We start from the raw sequence: 23,758 nt of genomic DNA, 5'->3' as shown, positions 1-23,758 counted from the left end.
TTCAGCTTCTGTGTAAACTTGCTGCACAGAAATACACAGCCTGATCATCCTTAGTTACAGAATTTAGCTTTAGTGTAGAATTGTGAATGTCTTTCCGAGTCAGTTTGCACATTTCCTTGTATGCGTCTTCCATGGTATAATCATCAGCTGCGGTTGACCAGACAATTAGCTTCAGGCCTTTTCCAGGCTTCTGCTGGTACCAGTACATGTTGTAGAAGTCAGACCTGCTCTGATAACATTGCATTTCTGCAGGATCTCCAAGATTTACTATTAACAACTTCTTCGCTTGATTGACCACCTCTGCCCAGCTCCGACCTGTGGAAAAGAATAGCAGTAAGATAGGACTATTCTCGTTATCGCTGAGGTCTTCATAACTTCTAAAGCTATTCCATAAAATATATTACAAAAGCCTGAATGTTGTATGCCCATTTTAAGCACACAGCTATGTTGCCATCACACTGTTTGAAGGAACAAACAACGTTTGCTTGGTTAGAGGTGGACAAATGGACAACACCACCCGTGAGTCCTGACCTCATGTGGTGTCCTACAACAAATGTTGGGGTCCCTTTGGAATGATATTATTGCCAACAGATTTTTATGGCAGTAATCCTATCTTCATGACAATGAAAATAATTAATAAACATAAAGCAGTCTTGTTTAATTATACTTACACAAAAAATAGCCAAGAACTAGCATCAGAAATTGCCATAGCTTCATCATTTGCAAGTCTATGAGGAAAGAAAGTGGAGTTGTGTCTCACGTGTTTGGCTGTTGAGAGTTAATGATGACAATGACACACCTACTGTGATTCTGATTGGTAGAAGGGCACCTGACTCATGTCCCAGATAACCACCCTTGGCTTCTTACTTCTCTGGTGTTGCCTTGGTAAGATCACTGCACCTGACTAGTTGATTCCTTCCATCTACCATGGCCAATGGAGTGGCCTTTATTAGATGTTTACCTTTATTTTACATTACAGGGCTCAGGTGGCAGAACATGGAGGGTATACCAGTATACCAACTAGTCTCTGCCTGTTATAACATCATTCTTTTCTAGTTTTTGACAGAGTAGGAAATAGTTAGGACCCCTGCCAGTTTTTTTTTTGTCTGTATCCTATTTGGGTAAGTAAGCTTGCTCTCTGTACATTGTGATATACAGTATGTCCCATAGTTGAGAAACTCAGATACACTTTTGGATCTCACTTATCAGAGGTGCCTTGACATAGCAGCATTTGCAAAAGTATGCAACTAAAGCATTTTTTACCTTGAGTAATTTACTAGGGTCATTTTTTAATTTTTATTTTTTTTAACACTGTCTAGCTTGAAATTCGGCTGAATTCAAAATCGATTCAAATTCAATTAGAATTGCATTTGAATTTGAATCGAATTCCATTCAAAATCAAATTTATTCTATTCAAAATTCTAATTTTGGAAGATGGTTATATTCTTTCTATTGCATTCTAGTCTTTTTTTTTCTATTCTATTCTATTCTTTTAGCTTCTATTCTATTCTTTTCTATTATATAATATTCTTTTCTCTTCTATTTGAATTCAAATTTATTCTATTCGAAACTTGAATTTCAGAAAACAGTTATATTCTTTCTACTATTTTCTATTGTTTATTCTATTCTATTCAAATTCGATTTTTTTTCTTTTCGAAATTTGAATTTCAGAAGATAGTTATATTCTTTCTATTCTATTCTTCTTCTTTTTTTTTTTATTCTAGTCTATTCTATTCTTTTATTTTCTATTCTATTATAATCTATTCTATTTAAATTCAAATTTATGCTATTAGAATTTTGGAAAATGGTTATATTCTTTTGATTTTATTCTATTGTTTTGAATAATATCCTATTCTTTTCTATTCAAATTTTTTATATTCTATTCAAATTTGAATTTATTCTAATTCTATTTTATCCTATTCTATTTTTTGAATTCTATCCTTTTCTATTTTATTTTTTTTCTGTTCTAGTCTTTTCTATTCTATTCTTTTCTATTGTATTCTAATCTTAATTTATTCTATTTGAAATTCGAATTTCAGAAGATGGTTATATTTTATTCTATTCTATTCTATTCCTTTATTTTCTATTCTATTTTATTCTGTTCTTTTATTTCCTACCCTATTTTGTTCTGTTTTACTATATTCTTTTCTATTCTGATCTTTTATTTTCTATTCTGCCCCTTTATTTTCTATTCTATTTTTTTTCTTTTCTATTCTGTTCCCTTTTACTCTATTATATTATATATTTTTTATTTTCTATTTTATTATTTTCTATTCTATTCCTTTTGTTTCTATTCTATTTTATTCCCTTTGGAAATTCAAATTCGATTTGAAAACAATTCAAATCAAAAACCATTTGTATTCAAAAACTTTTCAAATTTGAATTTCGTCCGAAATTTTGTTTAGTTATTTTGGATTTGTTTAAATACGTTACTAGTGCAATTCAGAAATTCGAATACATCCGAATTTCTGAATAACGAAAAATTTGTCCAAATTTCAATTCGGTAAGAAACTAAACACACATACAGTATCTAACCAATGGCAGTAATTTCTGATGCACTGGCCCAAAATAAGTATTCAGATCCAGGGCTTCAATCCAGAGACAGACAGGTACCTGGAATTTTGAAAATGGAGGTAGGTAACAGCAGGCATGTATTTCTCTCTAGGTTTGATGTCATTTTTATAAACATGCATATTATGTCTTTTTAAAATTGAACTCCAGACTGTGCTGCCGTTGACATAAGTCTTTCGTCGGTGGGAGCAAAAGGGGTAAAGTGTATCTAAATCCAAACACAAATATGTAATATATGGCAGCTTACCAGTTGTTAGATGAGGTAGCTGCATTTGTTTTCTTTTACTAAACCTTTTTCTTTATTTTCTCCTGGTGATCTTGGAAATGACACACTTCCTGTCCCATTGGCGTTGATTTACTAAAACTGGAGAGTGGAAAATGTGGTGCAGCTGTGCATTGTAGCCAATCGGCTTATAATTTCAACTTGTTCAAATAAAGCGATTGTAAAGGTACGATTATTTTTTTTTTTTTAAATAACAAACATGTCTATACTTACCTGCTCTGTGCAATAGAATTGCACAGTGCAGCTACATACCTCTTCTTCTCAGGTCTCGTGCTCCTGGCCCCTCCTCTCTGTCCAGTGCCCCCAGAAAAGCCTCTTCCCACAGGGGCACTTGTGCATGCTCACTCCCGAGCCCTGCTGCTTTGTCCATTGACACAAACAGTGGGACTCTGCCCTGCACCCCCCCGCTCCCTCGTCACTGGCTTTGAATGACAGCACTGGGAGCCAATGGCAAGACCCAGAAGTGAGGGGAGAAAAGGGCTGGAGACGTGCATGGCGCTGGATCGAATGAGGGGTCAGCTAAGTAGAAGGTGGGGGGGGTAAGGGGGGGATGCTGATGCCTAAACTTTTTCTACCTTAATGCAAGGAATGCATTAGGGAAAAATGTTTATGCTTTAAAACCACTTTAAGCTTTGACTAGAAAAAAACCTGGAAGCTGATTGGTTTCTATGCACAGCAGCACCAGATTTTGCACTCCCCAGTTTTAGTAAAACAACTGCATTGCATTTGTTTTTTTTTTTTATAGTATCTATGAAGGTTGTCACACGGGGTGGACTTTAAACATGCCCGCCTTGTTCATCTCCTGTACATGGTGTATTGATGTGACTAGTATTTTACACAATAAAGGTCATTTGTGCTCATAAGCTCACGGGAAGAAACAAGGACACTACATTTCTGGCAGGATCAATAGGTATTTCTGTACTTAATGAAAATGTGAATACTAATGTAGATAACACATTTGAGTACTGGTAAGCTGCAATATATTCAATTTTTGGTTTTAGATAGGCTTTAGGCCGGGTTTACATATGTTTTAACCGCATCTAATTCGCATGACATGTGAATGTGACCGGCTCTCAATGGAGCCAGTTCACACAAGTCCAGGGCGGCCACGGTGGAGTTTCCAAATAGGTCCAGTGAGTTTTTGGGTCCTGTTCAGGTGCGAAATCAGGCAAAAACTGATCTGATTCGCACCTGAACCGGTGAACAGAAACGCACCGGAACCCGGGCTGTAAACCGCAACCGTACATATGTGAACCCGGCCTTAAGATTATTAAAGTGTAGAGTTTGGTTGGTATTTTATTGGCCTGACCCCTAAAAATCTAATTTGTTGGCAAAATGATTATCAGGTCAGGGAATCCAATGAAGTCAGTATTTTGTACTGGGAAAGATGGCAGGATCGATATGTGAACAGGCTTGGCTTGTGTACGATTGACATTTAGTGCCAGGTGCAGTGTTGGTTTGAGCTTCTGTGTTGACTAGCTGCACAGAAATATACAGCCTGATCATCCTTAGATGCAGATTTCAGAATTAGCTGAGAATTGTGAGTGTCATCCCTTTTGAGGTCCCATTCCGTCTCATCATCTTCCTTTTTAAAATCATTAGCTCCAGTTGATGAGACCACCATCTTTAACCCTTTACCAGGCTTTTGCTGATACCAGGCCATGTAGAAATAGGTGGAATCACTTTGATAACATGGCATTTCAGCTGAACCTCCCGCATTTACTATTACCAGTTTCTTCTCTTGCTTGACCACCACTGCCCAGCTCGCACCTGTGGAAGGAAATAGTGCTAACTATAACAAGGTAGGTCTCATTTCATGTCTTCTTAATTTGCATAGTTGAAATATTTTATGATCATATTATACATAGAACTTATCAACAAATGACTCCCTTTTGTATTCAAGCAATATTTGCAAGCTTACAAAAAGTCCCTAAAACAATTTTGGTGCCCCTGGACTATATTATCCAAAGTATCATTTTTTTGTTGGTTTCTCCTGGGAAATATCTTTCTGAAGGTCCAAAGAATGACAAACTAAAAATTGGCACTTCAGACTAAAGGAATGACAACCAAGAAATGGCACCTAGTTCCCTAAAAAGAAAAAAAACAAACAAGAGAATGACATACTAAAATAAGGATCCCATCCCCTCAAAAGGGACCAAGAGAATTACAAACAAAAATGAAAACCTGGACCTTTGTAAAAGATCAAGAAAATTAAACTAAACAAGGACCCCCATCCCCCCAAAAAGTCCAAGAAAATTATAAACTAAAAATGGAAAACTGACCCCTGGTAAAAGGCCAAGAGAATGACATACCAACAACTGGACCCCATCCTTTCAAAAAAGACCAAAAGAATTGAAAACGAAAATTGAAACCTGGCCCCCAATAAAAGACCAAGAGAAGAACATACTAAAATTAGGACCCTATCCTTTAAAAAAGACTGAGAGAATTACGAACTTAAATTGGAACCTGGCCCCTTGTAATAGGCCAAGAGAATGACATTAAAATAGGATCCAGTCCCTTCAAAAAAGACCAATAGAATTACAAACTGAAAATGGAAACTTGGCCCCCTGTATAAAGCCAAGGGATTTACCATAAAATGCCAAGAGATTAACATAGAAAAAAAATATATAAAAACTTCATAAAACTTTAAGAGAATGACAAAACAAAAATGGAATCCTGATCCCTCTGAAATATTTTAAAGCTGAAGTCAGACTTACATAGAAAGCAGCACAGGATGAATAGCTGATACCACCATTTCTTCATTATTTAAAATCCTCCCAACACTATTAGAAATTACAAAGGAATAGTATATGAAAAACTAAGCTATTGTGATGATAAGGGCAAAATGTTCTGTAATCTGATTGGATTCCTGCTTGTTTAATCCTAATTGGTAAATGATCACCTGACTCCTAGCTCCTCCTTTCTCATATATTCTCCTGTTATGTTCCACATCTGTTTTTTTTTTTTTTTTTTCTAAAGAAGTTTAAAAATCACTTTCACAAAGAATGGGTATTTTTTTTTTAAATCAGCCTTTATTAAAGGTTTCACAGTTAGAAGTACAGTCCTGCATTATTAACATAGGGGTTGATAGGGGTACTAAAGCAAATAGATTGTTAATTTTTCAAGGGACATTGCCGTTTGCAAGGAAATGTTCCCCAGAGCTTAGTGAAAGTGGTGAAAATATTCACATGCAAGGAAAAAAAAAAAAAATAAAAACAGATTTTTTGGCTGCACATAATTGGGTGATAGACATCAGCAGAGCTTGACCTCGTTCACTGAGCACTGGTGAAAATTCCCTTGCAAAGTGCAACTTCCCTCAAAAGTCAAAAATCTATTTGTCTTTGGTAAAATAACCCCATGCAGTAAGTTATTACAACAATTTATTAATTCAACCAGCACCACATACAGTATACCATACTGAGAATGCACCATGAAGGTTGGTTGTATTGCATATCCATACAATATAGTCTAGCTAAAGGGACATAAAATATAGTTAAATAGGGAGCATACAATATTGTTCAATAGGACATTGGAGACAATCCATTACAACATGGGGTCTAGCCACCAGCGAATCAAAATGCAGCATAGATCAGGCAAACAGAGCTCTTCTACCCACAACCTAAAAGAAAGCTCATAAGTCTTATGTTTTTACGTTAATGGAATTAGGAACAATCTAAGGTTGATATAAAAAGCTTGTATGTTTATCAGGTCCAAAGTAGCCATATCTGGAGTTTCAAGCCACATACCCCTTATCCTATCAAATTTCCAGGTTTATACTTTTTAACTGATCCAGTTCTCCATGATAAAACATAAAGAGTAACTCCGCTTTTGTTGAAAAAAAAAAAAAACATTCCCCTCTGGGTGATCTATGTTGATTGTAAGGAATTTACCAAAACATTGTTGCAGATCCCTACCTTTTGTTATTATGAAGAAATAGCTGTTTGTTTCTCTGTGTCCATGTGCAAAGTGAAGGAGAATGGTAGGGATTTTGTAATTATCCATCAGCTGCTGCACCAGCAGGGCTCTAATATGTACATTTGGCAGGGTCTGCATCCCTTTAGAGGTGATTTCCTTTGAAATTTGTGTTGCAGGGGATGTTCAAAATCTGACTTGTATCTTAGTGCAGACTTCTGGGAAAAATAGTAAGCCAATCACACAGGCAGGAAATTACATTTCTGGGGGGCATTCTATATACTATCTGTGTACAGAACACCTCCAGGTTGCCATATTGCATTTTACAGAAAATTACAGTGGCTGCATATTGAAAAGGAAAGGTCATTTTTAATAATATTCAATCACAATATGACTCGTGTCGCAATGGTATACGATATTTAGATATTTTTTTTATTAGCTATTTTTTTTCTCACAAAAGTGGAGTTCACTTGCTGACCACAATACATATATGTACTTTGCGGTTTACAAGTGATTTACCCGGATTATGGCTGAAGACATCAGCCATAACCCCGGTACTGTTTTTTATAGGTGACGGCCGGCATACTCATGAGCCCCTCCTGCCACTCCCTGGTGCATCTTGGGCTTACTGTTACCGCCGGTTCACACGAGATACGATCAGGAGGTGCAACCGTCTGCTCCCATAGGCCATCAAAGTAAAAACGAATTGATCGACTCTATTGGAGGGCCAGAATGACATCATGACGTCTCTTCCAGTCCAGGCTGGAAGGAAAAAAAAATTAAAAAGAAAGATTTTTAAAAGTGTTTTTTATTGATCTTTTGCTTTTAAAGGTAAAGAAGAGATTTGGGATCTTTTTGACCCCAGATCTCTTCATAAAGAGGACCTGTCATCCTTATTTCTATTACGAGGGATGTTTGCATTCCTTGTAATAGAAATAAAAGTAATAAAAAAAAAACAATTAAATGGACAGTGCAAAAGTAAAAAGTAAAATAAATAATAATAATAAAATATAATTTAAAGCGCCCCCATCCCCGTGTGCAGAAGCAAATGCATATGTAAGTCGCCCACGCATATATAAATGGTACTCCTCTGTAAACCTAAACAGATAACCAGTAAAGGCTTTTAAAGCATCACCTATGGAGATTTTTAAGTATCCTAGTTTGTCGCCATTTCATACATGTGAGCAATTTGAAAGCATGACATGTTCATTATCTATTTACTCGGTGTAACATCATCTTTCACATCATTAAAAAAAAATTGAGGTAACTATTGTCTTTTGTTTTTTATTTATTCATTAAAAAAACAAAAATTAAATTGCATTTGCAAAACCGCTGCACGAAAACTGTGTGACAAAAAATTGCAACAATTGCCATTTTATTCCCTAGGGTCTATGCTTAAAAAAATTTTAAATGTTTGGGGGTTTGTTTCTAGCAAAAAATACTGATTTAAACTTGTAAACAGAACGTGCCAGAAAGAGTCTGGTGTTCAAGTGGTTAAGGCTTCTTTCATGCGGGCGGCCAGGATAGTGGTAAAAACAGGTGGCTGAGCCACAGTTTTACCAGCACTGATTGCCCACAAGTCTAAAATACAGGATGTTGTTTATATGCTGTGGCTGTTAAAGAGGAACTGCAGTCTGCTCACATAATTTGTAATAAAAACATCTTTGCCATTCTGAAGCTTCCCTCCAACCACTTTGCATATTATGTTATATATACTGTGATTCAGTACTTGCCAAATATGCTGCAGAAATCTCCCTCCACTGAGTCTGGCTGCAGCCATTTTAACTGTGGGCATCTGAAGCTGCTGCCTGTTCACTTCCTGGATTTACACAGACACACAGGTGTATGTTTATCAAACAGAGAAGAGCCGAGATCCTGATGTTCACGGCTGATCTCTCAGGTGTGCCAGTTTATGAAGCTGAGATGAGGAGTGGAGAACATGTTCTCACCACAAGACACACCCTTCTGTCTTTCACTTTTACACAGATGACCAGTTTATGAAGACAAGATCTGAAGACCTCACTGGCATTCCTCCCAACTGTCCCTGATTTCGAGGGACTGTCCCTGATTTGGAACAATGTCCCTCCTTCCTCCTCATTTGTCCCTCATTTTGGTCTGAGATATATAGTTGTATATAAAATGCACTTTTTATCTTTCAAAAAGTGTTTCCCAGTGATAACCTTTCATCCAATTTCTAAATTGTTGCATTTGTAAATTTGAAAAGCCAGTGTAAACGAATAGTAGTGGAAAAAAAAAGCACTATTGGGTTTAACTTTTCATTTTTTTTTGTATAATTCTCCTTTAAGGGGGCATGGCAGGGGGTGTGCCCTATGCCTACATACTTTTGCTACTAGGTGTCCCTCATTCCCATCTCAAAAAGTTGGGAGGTATGCACTGGACATCTCTGTAATATATCTCTGTCCCAGATTCTCCAGCTCAGAGGTGGAGAATCTGGGTGAGAAGCTGCTGTGATGTGAGGAAGGAGGATTCTTTCCTCCTAATATCAGCAACAGCAAGCTTAAAGTGGAGTTCCACCCATATGAAAGTCAACAGCTGACTTTTATTAATCGGACACTCACCTGTGCCAGGGTCCAGCGATGCGGGTGTACAAAGCCCCGCTCCTCTCCCCCTCCTCTCTGCGGCGTCGGCATTGTCACTGTGGGCGACCGGCTGTGGCTTTGTAGCCGGGGGGCGCGCACTGCACATGCGTGAGCCACGCTGTGATTGGCCGGGCAATCTTCTGGGACCTGTGACGTGTCCCAGATGATTGTCGAGAGGGAAGGGGGAGAAGTGAACTTCCTTCCGGCACCGCAGTGCCCCGGGAGGAAGTGGGAGCTGGATGCCTCTAAAAAGAGGGTATCCACTCCCCCCCCCCAAAAAAATGACATGCCAAATGTGGCATGTCAGGGGGTCACCTTCACTTAAAGCGGAAGATTATATGTGTGTTTATGTGTGTATATATGTGTTTTATATATATATAGTATATATATATATATATATATATATATATATATATATATACATATATATATATATATATATATATATATATATTACAAAAACACAGTATAGTTATAATGTATTTGCTTTTAGAACCCATTCACATCTGAGCAATGCAGAATTGTTGGCAGAATTGCACAATTCTTGCCACGATTCCAAATTGCTTTAAAATTCTGTCAAAATACGCGATGCGCTTTTGGGTGCCATTCATTGTTAACCTCCCTGGCGGTATGATTATTTCATATTTTTGATGCTGAAAGCGGTACCATTATTTTTCATGGAAATTTGGCGTTTTATATTTTAGGCCTGTAATTCTTAGGAATAACTCACTTAAATCTGTCCAAACAAGAGTCTAGTAGACATCCCAGGTATGATAAAGTTTGAAACACGAAATCATAAATTATAATATAATAAATAACTATAAATAATTATACCAAATAATAATATAATAATAATAAAAAGTATTCAATAATGAAATCAAATCAAAAACACTGAAAATTGCTCAGTTGCAGAATTGTCGCTGTCATTACTTTTCAGTGTTTGATGACGGATCTCCCCACAAATCACTATCGCTCAATTCTGCAAGTGATTCTAATTTATTATCGTTGTTTTCTAGCTGGTCTAAAACCACTTTTGATGTAAAGAGACAGTTTTGGTTGCTATGGACAATCTCTAGTTTCCAGGCAGAAAGAACAGTTTTTATAATATAAAACTGCATGCAGGACACTGGGCAGACCACTAGGGACAAACGGGATGTGAAATAATTTCATACAGTAATGAGTTCTGTAAGATTACAGTGTACTGTATGTATTGTTTGTGTTTCACTTTTTTGGCGCCGTTCTCCGTTCCCGTGTGTCGCAACGCTCGCAGGGAACGGAGCTCGGCACTGTGATGAATCAAGCAGAGGACGAGCCTCTCACACTGCGGGGAGACATCGCAGGATCCAGGGGACAAGGTAAGTAAGCTCTTCCTGGATCCTGCGATGCGATCCCGAGTGTGGCTCGGGGTTACCACTTTTGGTACTGAAATTCCACCCCAAGCCAGACTCAGGAATACCACCAGGGAGGTTAATGGCACCCCAAATGCAGTTAGCAGACATGCATTTTGCCACACATTTTGTCATTTGACAAATACACTACCAACGTGCCAAAATGCGCATTGCAAAATCGCACACTGCTGCTCCATGTCCAAAAAATTTTCAATTTGGCTTTTTGGCCCTTTTTTGTGCGCACTTTGGTACTATTTTTTTGCTACTTTTTTTTTCAACACCCATATTGGCTTTGTTTTTAAAACGCATTTTAGCATATTTTTATGTGCAGTTTGGTGCTTTTTAACATGTATTTTGGCAAATTTTTTTATCTGCGTTTTGTGTGCGTTCCGGAAACACATGTAAAATGCATGATATGCTTGCGGTGCCATTAATTATTTATGGCACCCCAAAAATGGCCAGTAAATGTGCTGTTTGCCAAAATACGCATAAAAAGCAAATCAAAATGCACGTTAACAAAGTGTCAAACTACATGCTAAAGAAGCGCCAAAATGTGCATTACAAACCAAAATGTGTGCTAAAGGGCCAAAATGTGTGTTTAAAAAAGCGCCAGTGCTTATTATTTTCATGTAATTACATGTTTTCTTTAACTTTGTTTTCACTTTTAAAACTCAGCTGCTCTGTAATCAGACAGGTGTCTCAGGAGATCACAGGCATCCCTCCTCCTTCTATTCAGATCTCAGGTGTTCTCAGAGGAAAAACTTCTCCTCTCTTCTCCTTCTGAGAACAAATGTTCTTCGTTTCATGAACAGGGTGCCAGAGGAGAAGATTTTTATCTGAGAACTGCTGAGAACGGAAATGAGATAAATGATCTCTGTTTGATAAACTTACACCACAGAGGCACACCACCAGCTCTGCAGCTCTCATTGGCACTCTTATGACTCCTCCCTTCCTGGCAAATTCTCACCAGAGTGAGAGAGAGAGCTGTGCATGATGTCATAAGCCTAGGCTTATCACCAGACAAGAAACAAGAAGTGGGCTGTATAAGGTATTTACTGGCAGAAAAAAAATTTTTACTATCCAAAGTTAAAACGAGGGCCGAAGATTTTTTAGATGGAAAGTTGAAAAAATGACTGTTCCGCTTTAAGCTTTGCGTTGCAGCTGTGGCAAATTTAACGTGGCACGTAAATCGGTGCTGCCTGTCAATTTTGGCCATTAGTTTCAATACGGTCGTGCTGCAACCCTGAGGCTGGGTTCACACTTATTCGTATTGGATGAGGTTTTCTCCGCATCCGATTCGCATGACAGCAGGGTGTGACCAGCTCTCTATGGAGCCAGTTCACAGACCTCCGGTGCAGCCACGGTCCGCATTGGAAAAGGGTCCTGTGCGTCTTTGGCTCAGTTTCAGGTGCAAAATTAGGCAAATATTTGGACCTGGTTCGCACCTGATTCAGGGAACAGGGACCCACCGGACCCCATGCTGTGATTGGCGGACGAAGCTAGTGTGAACCCAGCCTGAGCCAAATGCTTTCCTAGCAGTTGCGGCGCATTCAATTACACTGTACTGTAAATTACCATTAGCCTAAAAAAAATAATTCAGGAGTTGGAAGGATCTCTTCCCAAGCTTTGACAGTGGCTACTCAGCTGCACTCTAAAAAGCAATCCACTGCAGATTTCTTTTCTAAGTATGGGTTAGTGTAAACCTAGCCTAAAAGTTTTGGCTAATAGTAGACATTACAAGATGTCTGGTATTACATTAACCAGAAAACCTTCCTCTGTGTGCATCTCTGAAACTAGATTCACTTTGTTAATAAGCGCTGACCTTTCCTGACTTTATGGATAAACCCTAACAGCTGCCATGGAACTATTCGATGAGTTAGTGGTCAGTAATGGCACGCTTATTCAAGGGAGTTAGTATGGGTTTAATCATGAAGTTCAGAAAAAGTCTTTCCCAAGTAATATACACAAAGCAAGGTCCATAAAGACATGGGGTGGAGGAACTTGACTGGCCTGCACAGAGTCCTGACCTCAACCCGATAGAACACCTTTGGGATGAATTAGAGCGGAGACTGCGAGCCAGGCCTTCTCGTCCACATCAGTGCCTGACCTCAGTGCAGGTGTCCCAATACATTTGGTAATATCATGTATTGTCTACTACCACTGGCAACAGTCTGGCTCCTCTGAAGTCTGAAGGATAGTAAATTGGCCCTTTGTTTAGAAAGTTTGGAGGTCCCTGCAGTGAACCATGAAGAATGAATGTAGCCTCCCTCTAACAGAAAGTCAGATCACAGCCGCAAAAAAAAAAAAAGGAAGAGTTAAGAATACATACCTGACTTTAAAGTAAATCCATGTGGAATATGTGTTGAATACATTATTATAGTGGTTTGGTTTGGATATTTATAACTCCATTACATTATATCAAGTGCAATGTTTGCACTATCACTGGAGAAGGTGAAAGTTTCACGACTCAGAGAGCAAGGAACGCCGTTAATGATTGACTTATTAAGGGAAAATAAGCTGGTCGCATTGCAAGGGAATTTGCACTTAGTGAATTTGATGAAAATTCCCCTTTCTAAATAATACTCAATCACATGCAATACAAATAAAATAATTATAATATTAATAACAAAAAACAGTATATTTGCTTGCACCTTTTTTGGATGATGGAAGTCAGCAGAGCTTCACCGCATTCACTAAGCTAAGAGAAAATTCTACTGCAAATTAAACAGCCTATTTGTATTTAGAAAATCCCCCCCCCCATTAACTGAAAGCTTAGTTCAGCTTAACTAAATTTAAATAATAATTTCATATAAATAATTGAAATAATTTAATTGGAAATAATTTAATAAGAAATTAATTAAAAATAAACTAATGATACATTATAAATAATAAATACATTCATTGAAAATAAGTAAATTGAAATAAATTAATAATACATTAATAATAAATGCATTCATTAAAAAAAATGTAATTGAAACAATTTTAAAAAACTGCTACTTTATACAAATGGATAATAAAAAAAAATATTAAAAGATTGAGTGTGTGCTCCCCCTACTGGTGTTACGAGCTTCTAATAAATTGAGCTTTTTGGCCAATGTTTCACCTGCTCTGTGCGGCTGTGTACTGGCTGCACAGAAATATACTGCAGAGTCCCCAACCTCTGGGTTGGTTATTTTTAAGTAATACTTTAGGATTTCAGGTCTCTCCGTGGTCCATTTGTTTATATTGTCTTTATCTTCTATGTCATTGCTGTCCTTTCCCACTGAATACGTTATAAGCTTCAATCCTTGTCCTTTCTTCTGCTGGTACCAGAGCATGGTCAGATAGGTGTTGTCGTTGTGCTCACAGAGAATAACCACCTCTTTTCCTGCAGGCACCACCCGCATCTTTTCCTGAGTTACTTCAACTCCCCAACACATACCTAGGAAACGTTAAAAAGGAAAAAAAAAAGCGTTTGTCATATAACCATCCTCTTTGGGTAAGCATATGTACACCGTATTTATGTGCTGGACTATTGCATTTTTTTGGCGTTGTTTTAAAGCATATTAACACTTTGTATACAAATTGCAATATCTTACTCTACCTATTTCAATATAATTACAAAAGCTTGAAAATTTGAATTATCAAACGTATTTTATTATTGTTATTATTATCATTATTATTATGTAAGTATTATTAATAATGCTATTATTAATAATATAAGAGTGCATTTAAATAATAACTATATAACAAATAATACATGTGCTGATTGTTTGTTGTATAGGCTGTACTCTGTACTTTATGCAATTGCCCATCTTTAACATGCCTGGATATGCTGATGAAAAACACATGAACAATTTTATGGCATTTGGCATTACGGCATTGCTTGAACCAGATGGACTTGGGTCCTTTTTCAAACTAACTATGTATGGATCTATGTAACTATTTGCAACCACTTTCAACCAGGTTTAATTGCAAAATGATCAAACTGATCAAGACAATTTGTCACCAGTGTTGTATTTATTTTATTTTTTTGAACTGTGAGGCAATCAGAATTATTGATGGTAGGTTGTTTTTATTTTGCTTATTTGCTTTTTGGTTGAAAATGGTGGAATGATGCCTAATAATGTTTTGGTATCTGAGGATGGTCGGAGGTTCATCGCCAAACTCATTCAGGTGCAAGTCAATTATTCTTGGTTTAGTAGTACTGGAATATTAAACAAATGGAGAGGAGTAAGGAGATGGGAAGCATGGCCAGAGGCAGTTGTTTTCAAAACAAATAAATGAATTGGTTAATGAATTATTAAATTAATATAATAATAATGATAGTAATAATCATCAGCATAGTTATATCAATGATAATAATTATATCATTATTATTATTATTATTATTATTATGATAATAATATAATGAAAATAAGTAAGTGAAGAAAACAGAACTATTAAAACTTAAACCATTGCATAGAACAATTTGAGACATATTCTCAAAAATCGAAAAATCGAGCAAAAAACAAACAAAAAAACAACAGAGACAATTTCTCCCCTATTTGGGATCGAAGTGGCAACAAAAGCCAATTTTCTTCTTTTTTTTTGTTTTCATTTTTGCTCAAAGCCTAAACCATTGTTTTCATATTAAGTAAATAAACTATAAGTAAACTATAAAATAATAACAATATTAATAATAATAATAAAATAGTACTAATAATGCTAATATGAATACTAATAATGATAATAATAATAATAATAATAATAATAATGACAGCATAACATTGTAGTTTACTCAACAGAAATACCAATTTAGCTCAGATTTGATCTGTTGAATCATCAAAATCTATTGTGAGGGTCTACCAGATATGTAAATTGAATGAAGTGTATAGGAAGAACTTTGTAGTTGACAGTTGCAGGTAAATCTTAAACAGATTGTACATTGAGATCATAATCTGCATGTATTTGACCAGTTTAGTAAATAGTCTCAAAAACAATATTAAATCATATAACAGTTCTGCATGATCTCTGCACACAGTACAATATGGAGTTTCTATGCTCCCTTGTGACATCCTTGTAAGAAGAGGTCATTTATTCTTACTGGAAAAAAAGCTTATGACCAGGAAAAGTTCCAGCCATCCCCTCGTCGCTCCAGTTTTATCAGATATCTTCAAGGTGTCCGGTTTCTCTACTTTACTGTGTCTTTTGTTTTTTTTTAATTTCCTGTTTTATTCTGTGCGGTCGATTTACTAAAACAGTGCACAATAAAAATCATGTACAGGTGAATCTAAGCAAAAATGATTTTGGCTTTAATATGATTTAACATGGTGACGTATTTTCTGTCTCCCGTAACAAAAAAAAAAATTTAGTTCTTGCAGTGTGGGGGGTGGGGGGCCTGCAAGGGTACATTTTTAGTTTATCCCAGAGTTAAATATTGCCAGAACTTCAGACCATGATATTGTAGCCACCTTATCCGTATGCCACAGTTGTTGTACTGTCCTGTTGGAGAACTTGCCATGTAAACAGACTGCTATATGCAGGGTGCTCAACCTGTGGCCCTCCAGCTGTTGCTGAAACTACAATTCCCATCATGCCTCTGCCTTTAGGAGTTATGCTTGTAACTTTGAGCTTTGCAATGCCTCATAGGACTTGTAGTTCTGCAACAGTTGGAGAGTTACAGGTTGAGCACCAATGGACTAGACTGTCTGAGAGTTCACCATATGAAGACATTTCCCTGTTATAGTGCCTGCAATGTGGTGAGACAGAAGGCCCTGTTTGAAAGATTTCTACATTGCATGTTAGAGCGACAGCCTTGTGGAGCCACCGGATTGTTGAAGATACTAGCACCTGGAGTGACTTGCATGTTAGAGAGGCTGCCATCTGTAGAGACTGGCATGTTAGAGAAACTTCCACCTGGAGTGACCGGCGTGTTAGAGAAACCGCCACCTGGAATGACTGGCATGTTAGAGAAACCGCCACCTGGAAAGACTGGCATGTTAGAGAAAAACTGCCACCTGGAGTGACTGGCATGTTAGAGAAACTGCCACCTGGAGAGACTGGCATGTTAGGGAGACTGCCATTTGGAGAGACTGGCATGTTAGAGAGACTGCTATCTGGAGAGACTGGCACCTGGAGAGACTGGTAAGTTTGAGATACTGCCATCTGTAGAGACTGACAAGTTAGAGAAACTGCCACCTTGAGAGACTGGCGTGGTAAAGAGACTGCGACCTGGAGAGACTGGTACGTTAGTGAGACTGCCACCTGGATAGGCTGACATGTTAGAGATACTGCCACCAGGAGAGACTGGCATGATAGAGAGACTGCCACCTTGAGAGACTGGCATGATAGAGAGACTGCCACCTGGAGAAACTGGTATATTAGAGAGACTGCCACCTGAAGAGACTAGAACATTAGAGAGACTGCCACCTGGAGAAACTGGCACATTAGTGAGACTGCCACCTGGATAGACTGACATGTTAGAGAGACCGCAATCTGGAGAGACTTTCATGTTAGAGAGATTGACATCTGGGGAGACCGGCATACTGGAGACACTGTCACCTGGAGAGACAGGCATGTTAGACAGATTGCAACCTGGAGAGACAGACACATTATAGAGACTGCCACCTGAAGAGATTGTCATCTGTAGAGACTGTCATGTTAGAGAGACTGCCACCTGGAGATACTGGCATGTTAGAGACAGCCATCTGGAGAGGCTGGCATATTAGAGACACTGCCACCTGGAGAGACTGCCAAGTTATAGAGACTGCCACCTGGTGTGTTGGAGACACGTCTATGTAGAAAAGAATATATGCTAGAGGAACTGCCATGTGGAGAGACTGGCTTGTTAGTGAGACTGTCAGGTGTAGTGTGGAGTTTAGAAGTGATTAGCACTTGCACTGGTGTGTTGGAGAAACTGCCAGGCTGAAAGATTGGTGCGCTAAAGGGAATGCTTTGTGAAGCAACTAGCATGTTGGATAGATTTCCAGGTGGAGAGACTGGAGCCCTTAAGGGACTGCCATGTGGAGCAACTGGTATGTTGTAAAGATTGCCAGCTGGAGAAAATGGTACAAAAAGTACTGCCAAGAGACTGACATGTTGGGGGATTCCTATGTGCAGAAATTGCATCAACAACACCCGGCATGTCGACAAACTGCCCTGCTGACTTACTGCCAGAGCTGAGAAAGGACATGTCCTTTTCCTCTCACTCCTGCCCTGACCTCACAGACCTGATCCCAAATGTCTCCTACATTGCAGTCATGTGACCTGTGATATCACTTTCAGAGAACACCCTGGACCAGCTATCACCACCAGGAAGAAGAAATGGGACACTTGCCTAGCAGCATCAGTGGTGTGAGTGATAACATGAACACCCATAAGCTGCTGTAAATGAAGCATTTTTTTCCCTTATAGCTACCAAGATATTCAAGAGGGTATTGGATAGACAGCAAGGTAATGTAGAAACTATAACTATCCTGGACATGAGTATGCAGGAGAGAGTTAATGAAACCTTCACATTGATCTCCTCCTTCTACCAAGACTCTTATAAAGATGTACATGTGGGGTTTTACACAACCCTCCTCTATAATTGTTCCACTGTGGATGCTGCTGGCACAGTAATAGACCGCACTATCATCTGATGAGACCTGTGAGATGGTCAGGATGCTTTTCATGGGTCCATCGGGTTCTATTGTCATTCCTTTATTTATGAATTTCTTCTCAAATTCTGCCTCCTCTGTTTTGTAGGCTCTGCCAATTAAAACCAGTTCTTTCCCTTTTTCTTGCTGGTACCAGTATTTATAGGTGAAGCTGGATTCCTCGTGGATACAGTTGAATGAGATTTTATCCTTTGGATAAGCCAACTGGAACTTAGGACTTTGAATAACATCTACGGACAGACAGGCTAACAGTAGAAATCTAAATTAGTTGATTATTGGCACAATTTTGTAAAAAAAATAAAACAATGACTTGCTTATTTTTATTTATTTTTTAATTCTTTTTTCTCCTACATGCAAGTTTCGAGGTCCAAAATTATGTTTTTCAACCCAGGAAACAACATTTAAAATCAGATTAGTTGATTAAACATTTATGTTAGTAGTGCCTATTTGAGTGAGCAAATGTCGTTTTAAAGGGAAATTTATGTTCAGGGTGGGCAGAGGTATGCAAGAGTCTTTAAAAAACCCGGGGTACCAATGGTAAATTTTTATAGGAAAGAGTTATCTTGTTCACAGTTTTGATGTTGTCAATGTGTGTCGTTTGTAGGTCGTTCACTTTGATTTAATTGTCTGTGCTGCATTATTTTGCAAAATCTTTCTCAAGATGTTGTTGACTAATGTTTAAATCCTTAAAGCGGTTGTAAAGGTGTTTTTTTTTTTTTTTTAAAATAACAAACATGTTATACTTACCTTCACTGTGCAGCTCGTTCTGCACAGAGTGGCCCCGAACCTCGTCTTCTGGGGTCCCTCGGCGGCTGTTTCAGCTCCTCCCCGCAAGCATTTACCACCTTAATGCGAGCTCCCTCGCACGGTGGTGAGTGCTTGCGGGCGCGCTCCCGTGATACAGCCGGCGGCTATAGCCGCTCGCTGTATCACTCGGCCCCGCCCCCCGGCGCGTCGCGTCATCGGATGTGATTGACAGCAGCGCGAGCCAATGGCTGCGCTGCTTTCAATCCATCCACTGCAGCCAATCAGCGGCCAGGGTGAGCGGAGGAACAGATGTCGGGAACGCGAAGCTGACTTTCGAGGCGTCAGGTAAGTAAAACGGGGGGCCTGGGGGCGGCGGTTCTGTCAGAAGTTTTTTCACCTTAATGCATAGAATGCATTAAGGTGAAAAAATTTTTACCTTTACAACCCCTTTAATAGGTGTCCATTTGTGGGCACAGTCGTTTTAACTCCTGTTAATTTCCAATGCAAAGTGGTCAGATCTCAAAAACCATATTCTGTTAGTGACTCAAATTAACATACATGTGTTTTTTGCTTTCCTTGGTCTTTTCCAAGTCCTGTTTTGTTGACCAATAAAATTTGTAGCAAATTTTTATGTTTTATGTGTTTTGTTACTTTTCATGCAACAGATTTCCCAGCTGCAGCTTAACTAGGCTGATTGGCATGGCAAAACAAAAAAAGGTGTGATTTGTCTAAAATCTACTTTCCTGATGCCTTCCTGGTAGCATATGTATGTATTGTGCATATGCTGCCATGGATAGTCACCAGGAAAGGAAAATTACAGAGCGGTACAGTGGGGACAGAAAGTATTCAGACCCCCTTAAATTTTTCACTCTTTGTTATATTGCAGCCATTTGCTAAAATCATTGAAGTTCTTTTTTTTTCCTCATTAATGTACACTCAGCACCCCATTTTGACAGAAAAACACAAAATTATTGACATTTTTGCAGATTTATTAAAAAAGAAAAACTGAAATATCACATGGTCCTAAGTATTCAGATCCTTTGCTCAGTATTTAGTAGAAGCACCCTTTTGATCTAATACAGCCATGAGTCTTTTTGGGAAAGATGCAACAAGTTTTTCACACCTGGATTTGGGGATCCTTTGCCATTCCTCCCTGCAGATCCTCTCCAGTTCTGTCAGGTTGGATGGTAAACATTGGTGGACGGCCATTTTTAGGTCTCTCCAGAGATGCTCAATTGGGTTTAAGTCAGGGCTATGGCTGGGCCATTCAAGAACAGTCACGGAGTTGTTGTGAAGCCACTCCTTCGTTATTTTAGTTGTGTGCTTAGGGTCATTGTCTTGTTGGAAGGTAAACCTTCAGCCCAGTCTGAGGTCCTGAGCACTCTGGAGAAGGTTTTCGTCCAGGATATCCCTGTACTTGGCCGCATTCATCTTTCCCTCAATTGCAACCAGTCGTCCTGTCCCTGCAGCTGAAAAACACCCCCACAGCATGATGCTGCCACCACCATGCTTCACTGTTGGGACTGTATTGGACAGGTGATGAGCAGTGCCTGGTTTTCTCCACACATACCACTTAGAATTAAGGCCAAAAAGTTCTATCTTGGTCTCATTAGACCAGAGAATCTTATTTCTCACCATCTTGGAGTCCTTCAGGTGTTTTTTAGCAAACTCCATGCGGGCTTTCATGTGTCTAGCACTGAGGAGAGGCTTCCGTCAGGCCACTCTGCCATAAAGCCCCGACTGGTGGAGGGCTGCAGTGATGGTTGACTTTCTACAACCTTCTCCCATCTCCCGACTGCATCTCTGGAACTCAGCCACAGTGATCTTTGGGTTCTTCTTTACCTTTCTCACCAAGGCTCTTCTCCCCGATAGCTCAGTTTGGCCGGATGGCCAGCTCTAGGAAGGGTTCTGGTCATCCCAAATGTCTTCCATTTAAGGATTATGGAGGCCACTGTGCTCTTAGGAACCTTGCCACAATTCTGTCTCTGAGCTCTTCAGGCAGTTCCTTTGACCTCATGATTCTCATTTGCTTTGACATGCACTGAGAGCGGTAAGGTCTTATATAGACAGGTGTGTGGCTTTCCTAATCAAGTCCAATCAGTATAATCAAACACAGCTGGACTCAAATGAAGTTGTAGAACCATCTCAAGGATGATCAGAAGAAATGGACAGCACCTACGTTAAATATATGAGTGTCACAGCAAAGGGTCTGAATACTAGGACCATGTGATATTTCAGTTTTCTTTTTTTTTAAATCTGCAAAAATGTCAACAATTCTGTGTTTTTCTGTGAATATGGGGTGCTGTGTGTACATTAATGAGGGAAAAAAATATACTTAAATGATTTTAGCAAATGGCTGTAATATAACAAAGAGTGAAAAATGTAAGGGGGTCTGAATACTTTCCATCCCCACTGTAAGTATTACAGAGCGGTAAGTATTCAATTTTCCATTTTTAGAGCAGTGGTTCTCAGCCTCAGTCCTCAAGTACCCCGGCAGGACATGTTTTGGGAATTTATCTTAGCTAAAATAGCTGTCCAAAATACCAAGCCATTGACTGTGATTTAAAGCACCTGTGCAAAATGAAGGAAAACCTAAAGGAGGCATAATAATGGTCTAGCACAGGAGTCTTCAAACTACGGCCCTCCAGTTGTTCAGGAACTACAATTCCCATCATGCCTAGTCATGTCTATGAATGTCAGAGTTTTACAATGCCTCATTGGATGTGTAGTTCCACAACAGCTGGACAGCCGTAGTTTGAATATTTCTGATCACTCTAGCACAGGGATATGCAATTAGCGGACCTCCAGCTGTTGCAAAACTACAAGTCCCATCATGCCTCTGGGTGTCATGCTTCTGGCTGTCAGAGTCTTGCTATGCCTCATGGGACTTGTAGTTCTGCAACAGCTGGAGGTCCGCTAATTGCATATCCCTGATCTAGCATGTCTCAAAAAAAGGTGCTTTCTCATTTGCCTTGCTTAATGCCCAAGAAATATTGTTAGGAAAATACAAGTGGGTCATGGCACATCTACAGTCCAAATTTGGCACTTAAGATGGTCGTGCACTATGCAATCTGCTTGGCCAATCTCTGTACAGCTCCATATTTTGGCAAAATAGGTAATAGGAAGACGCACTTGAACAATTAATTAAAATTATAGGGAATCAAACAGGCTCTTGCACTAAATCTATTTTTTTTTTAAATCCAACTGATTGCAGTGTATGGTCCCCTTTAAAGATCAAGATCTGAAAATATAAATGTATTGGGTTTAGAAACACTTCTCTGTTCTTTGTAATGTATTGAAAGATTTGGGTAAAAATAGAAAAAAAAAACATATCAAAGATATATTAGAGGTAATAGGAATGAGATTAGCATCAAAAGGGTTAATTAAGTGAGAACACCTACTAATTGCCTAACAAGACACATCCAATGGGATGAAATTAACCAATTGTATTGGGCGTGCGCTATTATTATTAATGAGAAAACCGCAGTTACCCTAGCACCAGTTGCAGTTTACATATTTATTATCGTTTTGTGCTTGAAAGTTTGTCGGTTCGCACGTTCGGTTAATGACTTTTCCAGTGCACCACTTAACGTATGAACTGGGGCAGCGCATTCATCTTAGTAAATCACCCCCATATATATATATATATATATATATATATATATATATATATATATATATATATATATAAAACAAAATATCGGGTGGGTTACTTCTACTGTTCCTATATGTATCATATATATATATATATATATATATATATATATATATATATATATATATATATATATATATATATGTATGTATATATATATATATATATATATATATATATATATACTGTATATAATATTATATGTAGCAAATATTTCAGCTAAGGTTATCCATAGACTCATATAAAAAAATGGATATAAACTCATTAAAAATATGAGAATCCCTTTATGCAATTTCAGTTAGACAATTTTTTATGCATTAATACAAATTCAAAAAGAGTAGATTGCAGCCCACCTTGAATGCACACAGTAACATGTATTAAATAAAATATATTTATAAAACATTGCAAAATCAAATTTCATAGCTGAAACTCTACTGTATATACAATATATATATATATATTATATAATATATATATATATACTATATTGATCAACTACATTGCAGATATTTGTCACACTTACATGACAAGAAGCAGAAGGGAACCAGGAACTGCAATAAAATTGTCGTAATCTCCATGGCTCAGAAATGTCTACAGAAACATTTTTTGTCTTGCCTATATCTGAACCACATCCAACACCAGATTGCACAAGAGGTGTGTCAGAGTAAGCCACACACCTCCCTGGCATTTGTACAATAAGCGTTATCGTCTCCTCATAACTGGATATTATTTTCTGCCAGAAATTGAAGATTGAAGATTAAATTGAAGAAGTAAAATGTTTATGATGTGGATTTGTGGGTTTGGAACTCTCAGGAAGCGATGACAGCTGTTTTTGGTATAACAGTCTTTAATACTGGAAAGTCTCTTTGATTAATTCCTGCAGGGCCTGGCGCTATCCTTGTGCCGCTGTGGATGCTGCTGGCACAGAAGTAGATCGCACTGTCATCTAAAGATACTTTACTGATGGTCAAGGTGCTTCTGAG

At 38.3% G+C, this 23,758-nt stretch overlaps 1 long non-coding RNA gene across 2 annotated transcripts; it reads left to right on the top strand.

Moving 5' to 3' along the window:
* The first annotated feature begins 855 nt into the window (after positions 1–855).
* On the top strand, positions 856–18,690 carry LOC141105810 (uncharacterized). 2 transcript variants are annotated; one of them, XR_012235656.1, is made up of 4 exons: positions 856–1,121; positions 4,587–4,656; positions 14,128–14,232; positions 18,510–18,690. It is a non-coding gene; the product is annotated as an uncharacterized lncRNA (long non-coding RNA). The 2 variants fall into 2 exon arrangements; XR_012235657.1 differs by lacking the exons at positions 856–1,121; positions 4,587–4,656 and adding an exon at positions 13,701–13,918.
* Positions 18,691–23,758: the final 5,068 nt, after the last annotated feature.

This window comes from Aquarana catesbeiana, linkage group LG08 (assembly GCF_042186555.1).
Source record: "Aquarana catesbeiana isolate 2022-GZ linkage group LG08, ASM4218655v1, whole genome shotgun sequence".
NCBI lineage: Eukaryota > Metazoa > Chordata > Amphibia > Anura > Ranidae > Aquarana > Aquarana catesbeiana.
Note: the sequence above shows the minus strand (reverse complement) of the source record. Positions and strands in the feature narration are given on the sequence as shown.